Below are 12,741 nucleotides of genomic sequence, written 5' to 3' on the forward strand. Positions count from 1 at the left end.
GAACCGAATACCTTTTTAAACCTGGTATTTTTCCATTATTTCCATAATCATTTGTAAATGGGTACCTGTTAAGAACCGGGTAATTTTTTAGATCTGAAAACTTTTTTAGAATCGGATACTTATTTGAACCGGATACTCTTTAAAACAGAGCACCTTTTTGAAACGAATATCTTTTTTGAAGCCGTGCCCTTTTTGATCGGTACCTGTTTTGAATATTTTATGGCCTGGAGCTTCTGCATCAATTAGCATAACATGACCTCTTCGGCGGAACCTTTGTGGTGTTATTTGTTGCGCTCAACTCATATCTGTGTAAAGCTCATAGAGTTCGTCGTAAAACTGTTTACGGCACACCCCGTTGGCATCACGAAAGGGTCTGTAAATCCTCACAACTGAATTTCGAGCTTCACATCAGGATTATACCTATCGCAAATTTATAGCGAGCACTTTCCTTGTTGCGAGAGTTGTTCTCCATTCGGTTTCTAAGCTGACGTTGTTTATGCTGCTAATAAACAAAATCCTTCACATTTTTGAACTTATATCAGTTACGGCGCGAATACGCCGATTCTTTGTTTGAAGACAGCGGGTACTTCGCCCTCGGCCACTCACTACGTACATTAAAAAACCTATTCGCTCGAAGCTATATGCCATTATTCTAGTCACGTAAAGACTAGTGGTTTGAGCAATCGCATAGTCTAGCCGAAAGGCTAAATTCAGAATAACTAATAGAATATGAACCATTATGAACTATTACATATCACAATATGAGGGATTAGCGTGGGTACAGCGCGGTATTGCTAAGAGGAGTTTAAGCATTTCAGATCCGGGGCTACACTGAATAAACGTTGTGTGATAACTCGCTCCTCGTATGGCATTTGATTATAAAAAAAGTGTGTTTATCGTCACTGCAAATTCATTAACTAGATATATATTCGAGGCATCTGGTTGTGTCAAACATACAGTCGCATTTATGAGAAAAAGATTAAAGGATCGCAGGTATAAGATTCTGACAACATACAGGCTATTTAAACTAATGAAACACTTACTCTTTGAGGCCCATCGGCATAGTTAAGGCAGTGTAATGAAATGTGGTACAATAGGTTATTCCTTTGAAGTGGAAGCACTCCAGTGATAAGTCCATCAATTACATAAAGAGGTTTTAGATGACTTCCCAACTGTATTTTTGAGGCTATTCCAAATGCGGCGCGACTATATATTGTGTTGACCAACTTGTGTTGTTGTTGTGAAGTGACTAAAGAATGAAGAAGTGTGTGATGGTTTAAGAAGAGCTATACTGAGAAACCATACCTCTTTAAAAACCCATCAGCGTTAAGGGGGTTTACCTTGGGGATTCATTCAGCCCCACCGAAGTCTTACACATAGGTCTTGGCCGCTTTCTAGAGGTCTCACATGAATCGCAAAAGACAAAATTTTTGTATAAGGAACCTAATAGGTCATTGTTGTTGGTGTTGTATTAACGATAAAGACACTACCCGAAGGCTTTGAGGAGTGTTATCGACGTTGATGGTCCTTTGCTGGATACAGATCCGGTACGTTCCGGCAACAAAGCACTATTGAGGTACTAGCCCGACCATCTTGGAAACGATTAATATGACGACATTAAACTTTCTAAGCTATCTCGCCCTCCCCACCCCCTAGTTCCATGAGGAACTTGGGGTCGCCAAAGCCTCGCCTGTTAAATATATGTATGACACACTCATATTTGTAACTGGATTCCCCTCGCGTAGGTGAACTTGACAATTGAGTTGTGGAAGCTTTGAAGCTATAAAGCTTTGTACTGCGCTTATCAACCCCTTCAATCCCTAATATGTGCCAGAGAGCAACATTTCTTTGTTAACAATATTAATATTTCTCCATATATATATTATGTTGTGCCCTGAATTTTTTTAATTTTAGTGCTTAATTTTATTTTTCTTATATTTCTTCCTATATAACAGTGTAATATTTTATATTACGTTATGTTGGGTATTGGTATTTGGTAATGTCGTACTATGCTACGATATTCTATAACATCATTATTTGCTATGACATGATATACTTTGCTATGTTATCTGTGTTGTGTTGTATGTCGTGTTCTGATATGTAATGTTTTGTGTCATGTTCTGTTATGTTATGTCATGTTATGTTACGTTATGCTATGTTATGCCAACTTATGCTGTAATTTTACTTATATTATGCGTGTTATGCTTTCTTATGCAGCTTTATGTTATATTGTGTTATTTTGCCTTAGCTTATGCGTTATTTTATTTAATGTTATGTTATATAATGATATGTTATGCTATACCACGCAATTTTGTGTCATGTTATATTGTTTTATGATAAGTTATACAAATGTTATATATTCATAGGCGACGAAATCAAGTGAACCTTTGTTGCACGGTGTAAAACGATTACTTTGCTCGCTTCCTACTAACCCACAATTCACACACACTCCGCTGGAGCTTTTAAAAGTACAAGTAACTGTGCGGAAATCGATGAATTGCCTGCTGATTGGTAAATGTCAATTGCAATTGCCTGCGTATGTGTGAGTTCAGTATAGTTGTTGTTGCTGTAGCAGAACGTGCATTTGCCATATTGAATTAATGATAAGCACTAAATGTTAGTGTACCAGTTGCTGCTAAAGCAGATCATGTAAGTAAGTCAGTGGCTGTGGTAAGTGCAAAAGTGGGACGCATACAAATAAATAAAAAAAAGAAGTGAATGCAATTGTAAGAATGTACGCTTTGAGTAGCCTTTAAAGGTGCGTTTCAATTATGGCAAAGGTACAAGAGGCGCATTGTCACAAATGAGTTACTTACATGCATTTATACCCAGCTGAGCAGAGCTCACAGAGTATACTAACTTTGTTCGCATAACGGCAATCCGTAACGGCATAAACTAATCGAGATAGATATAGACTTCTATATATCAAAATGATTTGGGCGAAAAAAGAAATTCATTTAGCCATGTCCGTCCGTTCGTCCGTCCGTCCGTAAACACGATAACTTGAGTAAATTTTGAGGTATCTTGATGAAATTTGGTATGTGGGTTCCTGGGCGCTCATCTCACATCGCTATATAAAATGAACGAAATTGGACTGCAACCACGCCCACTTTTTCGATGTCGAAAATTTCGAAAAACATAAAAAGTGCGATAATTCATTACCAAAGACGGATAAGGCGATGAAACTTGGTAGGTGGGTTGACCTTATGACGCAGAATAGAAAATTAGTAAAATTTTGGACAAGGGTTGTGGCACCGCCCACTTTTAAAATAAGGTAATTTAAAGGTTTTGCAAGCTGTAATTTCGCAGTCGTTGAAGATATCATGATGAAATTTGGCACAAACGTTACTCATATTACTGCTTGTGTGCTAAATAAAAATAAGCAAAATCAGATGGCGAACACGCCCACTTAAAAAAAAAATTTTTTTAATCAAATTTTTTGTTAAAATAAGTAAAAGTATATAAGTAAATTATGGCAACATTGAACTCCAGCAATGATATGGTGCAACAAAATACAAAAATAAAAGAAAATTTCAAAATGGACGTGGCTCCGCCCTTTTTCATTTAATTCGTTTAGAATACTTTTAATGCCATAAGTCGAACAAACATTTACCAATCCTTGTGATATTTGGTAGGGGCATAGATTCTATGACGATAACTGTTTTGTGTGAAAATGGGCGAAATCGGTTGAAGCCACGCCCAGTTTTTATACACAGTCGACCGTCTGCCCTTCCGCTCGGCCGTTAACATGATAACTTGAGCAAAAATCGATATATCTTTACTAAACTTAGTTCACGTACTTATCTGAACACAACAACAAAAATTGTGAACTCACTTTATTCTGGTATAAAAAATGACCGAAATCGGACTATAACCACGCCCACTTTTTCGATATCGAAAATTACGAAAAATGAAAAAAAAAATGTCGTAATTCTATACCAAATATGAAAAAAGGGATGAAACATGGTAATTGAATTGGTTGGCGATATCCCGAAATGGCGTCCACCTATAGAACTATGGCTCACTCCCTTTTAAAATGCTCTTTAATACCTTCCATTTCATACCCATGTCATACAAACACATTCCAGGGTTACCCTAGGTTCATTTTCCTAAATGGTGATTTTCCCTTATTTTGTCTCCAAAGCTCTCAGCTAAGTATGTAATGTTCGGTTACACCCGAACTTAGCTTTCCTTACTTGGTATTTATATTTTTATAGTTCATTACACAATACTAAGTGCGTGGTAATCAAGCGCGCTGTGTTAAAGGTAGGATGCTAATTTACAAAATAGGAAACTGCGTGTTTTTTTAAGTAGCCAGTATATGGCATTGTGTGCTGTCGCTGGGTAGGATTACCTTGCTTTTTGGGTCATCTGGTCAAGGTGAGTGGCTTGCTTAATCAGTTGTGGCTTATGGCTGTAAGCTATGCAATATTTGTGCTAAATATACGTGGGAGATTTGAAACGAAAAATGCTTGTGAAAAATTAAATAATAACTATTTTCATGCATTATCTTGTTCTTTGCTCAAATTGACTTTAATATGTTTATACTCAGCGTGCTTTGCACACAGAGTATATTAACTTTGATTGGATAACGGTTTGTTGTACAGGTAGAAAGGAATCGAGATAGATATAGACTTCCATATATCAAAATCATCAGTGTCGAAAAGAAATTTGATTGAGCCATGTTCGTCCGTCAGTCTGTCCGTTAACACGATAACTTGAGTAAATATTGAGATACCTTCACCAAATTTGGTACACGCGCTTACCTGGACCCAGAATAGATTGGTATTGAAAATGAGCGAAATCGGATGATAACCAAGCCCACTTTCTATATATATAACATTTTGGAAAACACAAAAAACCTGATTATTTAGTAAATAATACACCTAGAATGTTGAAATTTGACGTGTGGACTGATATTGAGCTATATCTATATCTTTCCAAAAAAGAGCTTTATATCAATGGTGTTTCATTTCCCAAGTGGATTTATAACAATAAGTAGGAAAAACTTCAAATTTAAAAAAATGGGCGTGGCACCGCCCCTTTTATAACTAATGACAATTTTCTATGTTTCGTAATAAAATTGGGTACACAAATTTCCCCTATAGTAGAAAATATTTCTAGTAAAAATGGACAGGATTGGTTAAAGACCACGGCAACTTAGATATAAAACAAATTTAGAAGGTTTAAAAGGGTCGTAGACTAGAATAATAAGCTATAACTTAAAAAAAAAATAGTTTTGAATCAATAATATTTCACTTATCAAGTTTTATTGTAAGAGGAAATAGGTAGACCTTTTTTTTAAACGGGTGGTGCCACGTGTTATGTAGAAAAGTAATTTATCTGAAATGAAATGTGCAATTGAAGCCCACGCTGAGTATATAATGTTCGGCATGTCACTGGATCTGGAGCATGCAGCATTTTCAGAGCGGCACTCGCTGTTGCAAAGGCCAATATCTCAACTCAATAGTGATTGGTTTTATCCAAGGCAACCTAAACCGGAGCAGGCTTGCTGATGAGCTACTATAACAGTTGATCCTAAACCATAAAGCTAACTGCGTTGTCATCAGCGAACCTTATAGCACCCGCAATGATTGGCACATCGAGAACACCGGCACCGCCGCAATCTATATGGCAGATGCAAACGCCAATATTGCGAATCATGTTGCCGGACAAGGCTACGTCCGCGTAACTACGAATAAATAAATAAATTAATTAATTAAAAATACCACAATAGTAAGCTGCTACTAGTCCCCGAATGATCCCATTCAAACGTTGAGGGTCAAGCTTGAACTTATTGAAAACGACCTGAGGGATTTAACTAGTAACCTGGTTGGCGGGAGACTTTAACGCAAGAGCCGTCTAATGGAGAATACCGCAGACTAACACCCGTGGAAGGTTAGTCCTTGAGATGGCAGCCAGGGTCGGTTTGAACGTGCTCAACACTGGCACGATCCCTACATACCGACGACCAGGCTTTGGATACTCGAACCCCAATATAACACTAGTCTCAGATAGCCTGCTGCTGACCGCTGCTGGATGGAGAGTCATAGCTACATCATTTTCCACCTTAACGATCCCGGTCAGTGGCAGATTACGAACGGGTCACGCAAAACAATAGCATTGGATGGATTCAAAGTCGACTTCACCACGTTCTCCGCATCAGTACTGGCGGATGCCCGACGAATAATCAACAATTCCAGTGCGACGGAAGAGACGGTTGAAAAGACAATCAACTGTCTTCGCAACTCTTGCAATCTCTCTATACCATGGAGAGGAAGAAAGCAGGAATACTGGCGGAACAAAGAAATCGCGGAGCTGCGGAAAATATGCCAGAGGATGCGAAGGATAGCACCCAGTTCGCGCGGCAAGCCTCAAGAAAAGTCGGAAGCATACAAAGGAAGCAAAGCAAGCTCACGTGCTGGAAAGCGCTTTGGGAAGAAGTGGATCGAGACCCCTGGGTGTTAGAATATAAGATAATAATGAAGAAGTTCTTTTTGTAGGTTTTAATAGTGTTTGTCCGCTTGATTCGTGTGATTGTGCATTGTGTGTTTTGACTTTTTGGAAAACATCTCTTGTTGATATGGATCGGTTTTTCTTTATTAGAGATAGAACATCATTTTTCTACTGGCCGTCTGATGATCCCTTTGGTTGGCCACTTCTTGCCTTGTCCTTCTCTAAGCTTTCCCTGAAGTGCAATACCGTTCTTGGAGCAGTGTCATAGGATAATCCTGTGAGTTTTTTCAACTTCAAACTTTCAAACATTTTTTTCTCATTACTCATTACTTTCTGTACCAGTCCTTAGACGTTCGAGTGCCACCATTGAATATATACCTGGGTTCAAATATCAAGAGCTATAAATCTTTACAAAACTTTTTTAAGAAAACTAACAAATTAAATCAGAATGTTTTTCTATATACGCTTAATTAATTTCGTTATAAAGCATCCGGTTACTCACATTAGCACTATTCACATACGTGATAATTACATTCAAGTCATTTGAGAGCTTACCAAGCACATTATAATTGAACGAAAGGGCAATGCCATTAATCACGTCTAAACAGAATGCAAAATCAAAAACATTTTCAGACAAAGGCATTGAAAATTAAGCAAAACAACTAAGGACGGGACGGTCTTCGGCTGTGCCGAAGATTTCATACCTTTCATGAATGGGGCTTAACAATAATCTTATCCCGTTCGTAATCTCCAAATAATCGGATGTATAAGATAAGAAATATATAGTGAACAGATGTACATACCTTATCTAAACGATCGGTTGTATGGGATATATATTATATATATCTCCGATCGAAATGATTTTTACAAGAAATCTTCTATGATATATTATAATATATATCACCAAGTTTAACGTTTTTATATTGGAAATTAAGGGAGAAATTGCTAAAAATCGTTCTATCTGAACGATCGGTTTTATGGATATATACTATATATAGCTCCGATCAAAGTGACTTTTTCAGAAAATCGTATATGGTATATTAAAATATATATCACCGAGTTTCACGTTTATACTTTCTAAATTAAGGGAGAAATGGCCAAAAATCTTTCTATCTGAACGATCGGTTGTATGGGATATAACTATATATAGCTCCGATCAAAGTGATTTTTTTAGGATATCTTCTATGATATATTAGAATATACATCATCGAGTTTTACGTTTATAATTTCTAAATTGCGACAGGAATGACCAACATCGTCTTATCTGAACGATCGGTTGTATGGGAGATATATGTTATAGTGGTACGATCGTACCGGATCCGACAAATGTCTAATATAATACAAAAATACATCCTTGTGCCAAATTTCATTGAGATATCACAAAATTTGAGGGACTAGTTTGCGTTCAAACAGACAGAAGGACGGACAGACGGACATGGCTATATCAACTCAGTTCGTCGCCCTGATGAATTCAGTATACTTTATGGTGAGTCTATCTTCTATATTTCTCAACGTTACAAGCATCGGACCAAAGTTAATATACCATTTCATGTTCATGAAAGGTATAAAAAGATCGTAAGCCAACAAGGAGCAAGGAGCAGGGAAGAGAGAGCATAGAGCTAAAGAGCAAAGTGCACTTGCAAATTAAGTACATAAATTCAATTTCAATGCAACAATTAGGGGGTTTATACAGCAGTAGTTGTTGTTGTTATTGGGGGAATGTCAGCTAATTTATTAAAGCCAATATATATCATTAGATGTGTGCATGTGTGTATGTACATATATGCAGTAGTAAACCGCTTACCATTGTTTGTGTCATAACATCAATGTGAATACAAAGAGACAATAATTTATATGTACATATGTAGGTAAAGTTGTCTGACCGCTGATATTAGCACCACGAAATGGCGTAAACATAATTATTTAAATTAGCATATATGCGTGAATGCATATAAAGGAGTGTGCGCGCGTGTGTGTGTACGCGTTCAAAACATCATACGCTAAATGCCTGTCGTACTACGTAAGGCTCTATGGAGCTGGCATACTTACAGGCGCATAACATAGGCAAATTTCTATCTACGCACATTTGTGGTTTTATAGTTGTGATAGAATATAAATTTATAACCAATGTGAACTATAATTTGAATACATATCGCTTTATGTTATTTATTGTATAATTGTTGCTGTACTTCAGTGCATTTGTGCACGCTTTATTGTGATGTCATGTCTCTTTGGATTTGTTATTACATTAATTATTTGGCACTGAATGTGTTAAAATCGAATTAATGGCACCACATTCAAACTGATAAATTCATAAATATGTAATGAGTTGTCCACCGGGGGCTTATTTATTGAATGTAAGTGTGTGGATGCAACAAAAGTGAATTATCTAAAGATGGATATATATAAAAATTTAAAAGCAAAAATAAAATTAATTTCAATATTTGAAGTTTATCCCTTTTGACTGCGACAGAAATATAATAACTAGAATAAAGAAAAATTTGTTCACTACTAATTCCCGCTACGCACCTACGAAGGGAAGTGTCCACTTCCTACTGTGTAACGTGAAGTTCGTGGAGGTGGTGTTGCTTTGCTAACCTTGTAAGTCGGTAGGTAGTAATCCTGCTAGCCCACTATTGAGGACGTGATGCCGTCATGGCGTAAGCCAACCGCGATTTTGCATGCAACACGAGGCTGACGCCTTTAAGCTATTTATCACCCTGTCTCCCCTTTGAGGTGAGGAGGGTATCGTTATTTTTGTAACTGCACCACACCTCCGCCTCAGCTGTGAGCACCAGGTGTTTTGGAACGCCGTTCGGGCGCATTTCCCTTCAGAACACGAATCGGCACCACCCTGTGCCTTGTGAGTACCTTCCATATAGCGTTAGTTTCAGCATTTTTTTGACTATGAATTTGTGCCTGTGTTTTTGTCCAGTTGGGTTTTGAGTGACTTCTACTTGAGTTCAGATTGGTTTTAAGGGGTTGCCAGCACAATTTATAGTTTCTCCAACACAATTGCCAACGTCACCTACCTGTGGCGAATCCTGTTGCTTTAGCAGCTGAGGCTCTGGCGACCTCAAGTTCCATGGAGCTAGAGGGTCGGGGAGGGATGGCTTAGAAATGTGGTCATATTAAATCCTTCCCGAGATGGACGGGCTTTTACTTTAATGGTGCTTGTTACCAGAACGTACCGCATCTATAAACGGGCAAAGAACCATCAGCATCGTTAACACTCCCCAAAACCTAACAGCAACCAAAAATGTAGTGAATTTCATATTTCACAAAATTTCTCGTCTCTTATTGACCTTTTTTTGTTATCGCACGCTCATTTGCGTTCATAAAGCGCTAAAGTTATTTTTAATATCCAATTTTAATTGAGTTCATCGATTTATTGATTTTAATCGCGCTTTCGTGACTTTTTGTCAGTGAGTAGCTTTTGCACGCATCAAATGAATATTCTACGTTTAACACAAATATACATACTTAAGCAAATACTTATGTACATATATATTCATTCATATAATTTATGACTCTTTCTACTTACCGAAGTGGCCGCACAGCCCAGGCAAGTCAAGCTTTTGAAATTGGCTTTAGGGTGGTACTACAATAGACATCTGCTGCAAGTTTGTGGTGAGGTCGTTAAAGAAAATGAGTGAGCTGAAAATATAGGAGAAATATGTATATATTATTTAGTTTTGCAACTTAATACTTGTAGTTAGTCGGATTAAACTAGAAAATAATTTAAGAAAAATAAAAGAAAATATATAATTTTTATACCCAGCTGTACTTGTACACAGGGTATTATAACTTTGAATGGATAACGGTTGGTTGTACAGGTATAAAGGAATCGAGATATATATATATCAAAATCATCAGTATCGAAAAAAATTTGATTGAGCCATGCCCGTCCATCCGTCCGTTTGTCCGTCCGTCCGTCTGTCCGTTAACACTATAAAGTGAGTCAATATTGAGATATCTTCGCCAAATTTGGTACACGAGCTTAGCTGGACCCAGAATAGATTGGTATTGATGAGTGAAATCGGATGATAACCACGCCCACTTTTTATATATATAACATTTTGGAAAACACAAAAAACCTGATTATTTAGTAAATAATACACCTAGAATGTTGAAATTTTACGTGTGGACTGATATTGAGACTCTTGAAAAAAAATTTTAAATGGACGTGGCCACCGACCACTTGTGATAAAATCAATTTTACAAATATTATTAATCATAAATCAAAAATCGTTAAACCTGTCGTAACAAAGTTCGGCAGAGAGGTTGCCTTTACTATAAGGAATGCTATGAAGAAAAATTAACGAAATCGCTTAAGGACTACGCCCAATTTTATATACACGATTTTTAAAAGGGTCGTGGACAAATAAGACAAGCTATATCTTTGCAAAAAAGAGCTTTATATCAATAGTATTTCATTTCCCAAGTGGATTTATAACAATAAATAGGAGAAATTTAAAATTAAAAAAAAATGGACGTGGCACCGCCCCTTTTATGACTAAGCAATTTTCTATGTTTCGGGAGCCGTAACTCGAAGAAAAATTAATTCAGAATAGAACCATATGTATGTGTATTATTGCGCAGCCTTGTAACACTATTAAGCACACAAAACAAACAACAGCAGCATTTCAAGTGTACAGCTGGGTATGTAATGTTCGGTTTCACCCGAACTTAGACTTCCTTACTTGTTTCTCTTAGCTTTGATAGGACTCTAATAAGTGTTAGCCCTATGAATATTCAAATCTAGTAAATCATACCCAATCAAACTACTTCTTAGCCCTACCCATCATTAATATGTACACACTGCAACGATCATATTATTAAAAAGACGAAGTTTGTATCTTTTAAAAATTGAAAAACAATTTTCTAAAATTAGGTTGGATTAAGAGGGAATTTCCACGCGGATACATTTTTAACCATTGTGAGTGCCGGGTGGCGGCATGTTCGTCCAATCAGATTACATCTTAGCGGCCCTCAACAAACCATTTGAAAAGTTGTAGAAAATTTTGTCTTCTGTAATAATGAAAACCGAAAAATTTCCAAAAAGTCGATTTTTGTTACTTTAGTTGTTGACAGGCGCCGACAATATGCAATATGTAGCTGGGTATCTCGAGTTCCAATATTCATACAGTATTTTACCTAAACTTACTGAACTGTATAACGAAGACATTTTTTTTTAACAGGGTTGCATTTCGGCACACATCAAGTAGGGAAGTTCGGCCATTATCTCCTCGTTTTTATTATTGATATTTTTTCCCTCACTATTAACAAATAAATAATAAAAATTCATTGTTAAAGGAAGTATGTTCATTGTTAAGTAAGTTAAAGCCCAGCCTTCAATAATGCTCATCTCACAGATGGCGCCCGAGTAGGAACGCTTTAAAGCTTAGCCTCTCGTTCACTTTGTTTATCTATGAAACAAGTGATACTGCTAAGGATTTGTTGTCAAATAAATGCATAAAATCGTGACAGTCAGTTAAAATAGAACGCAACGCAATGGTGGAATTCAGAAAGGTATCTGCGATTCCTGAATCACTTGCAAACTTTAGGAATGAGGATGCAGAAATACATTACAAAGTGAAGCTGAGGCTGCAGTTTCAACTTGCTTCTTGAAGGCGCCTTTCGAAATGCCTACAGAATTAGAAAAATTTTTCTTAATTTAACATTTAAAGAAAGTTTTTGTTCTTAAGAGCCGAAAGAATAAATCAAAATCTATTATCTTCGAGCACCGTCTTCTGTGTAGTTTCACCTTTTTTAGGGCAGCCCGATTTTTCCTCCTCACTCCCTAAATAGAAGGGGCGCGGCCGTAGCGAGGATAACCTTTCCCCTTACCGTCCTTATACCCAACCCGCTTGCACTCAACTCAGGAAAATGGCTCTCGTACCCTAACATCTCCTAACATCTCAAAGCATGTGCGTGTGATCTGAATTAAGCATATAAATACCGCGTGTTTATTCTTTTGGGGGTTTGCCTAAGCCTTCGACAAAACCCACCCGATTTGACTAGATTTACGTGACAACATTAGACACAACAACTTCTGTACCTTATAGCTACTGCCGCTAAAAAAAATGGGAGTACTAAAATAACCAAAAGCAGCACTACATACCGCTCTGCTGAACGGACTACATGGCCCCGTTCGCGAGCTTCGAACGGTGTGTATACCAATGATTTCCAATAAACGAGAAGGGACTGTTTACTGTGTTGATCCAGATACACGCTGACAGATCATTGTAGCGTCTTTCAAGCCGCTAGTATAGCCGTGATAGT

The 12,741-nt window shown here is 37.3% G+C and overlaps 1 protein-coding gene and 1 long non-coding RNA gene across 15 annotated transcripts in view; one reads left to right on the forward strand and one right to left on the reverse strand.

The window, feature by feature from the left end:
- Positions 1-12,741, forward strand: part of LOC137252482 (uncharacterized) — a 613,814-nt gene that overhangs the window by 220,666 nt on the left and 380,407 nt on the right. The gene's annotated exons all lie outside the window — the stretch shown is intronic.
- pHCl-1 (pH-sensitive chloride channel 1) overlaps positions 1-12,741 on the reverse strand; it is a 241,606-nt gene that overhangs the window by 131,536 nt on the left and 97,329 nt on the right. For all 14 annotated transcript variants that reach the window (XM_067756714.1, XM_067756715.1, XM_067756706.1 and 11 more), the window contains exon 2: positions 10,001-10,113. The gene's annotated coding sequence lies outside the window, so the exon portion shown is untranslated. The remainder of the gene's footprint in view (positions 1-10,000; positions 10,114-12,741) is intronic.

The sequence above is a fragment of the Eurosta solidaginis genome, chromosome 5, assembly GCF_040869045.1.
Source record: "Eurosta solidaginis isolate ZX-2024a chromosome 5, ASM4086904v1, whole genome shotgun sequence".
Classification (NCBI taxonomy): Eukaryota; Metazoa; Arthropoda; class Insecta; order Diptera; family Tephritidae; genus Eurosta; species Eurosta solidaginis.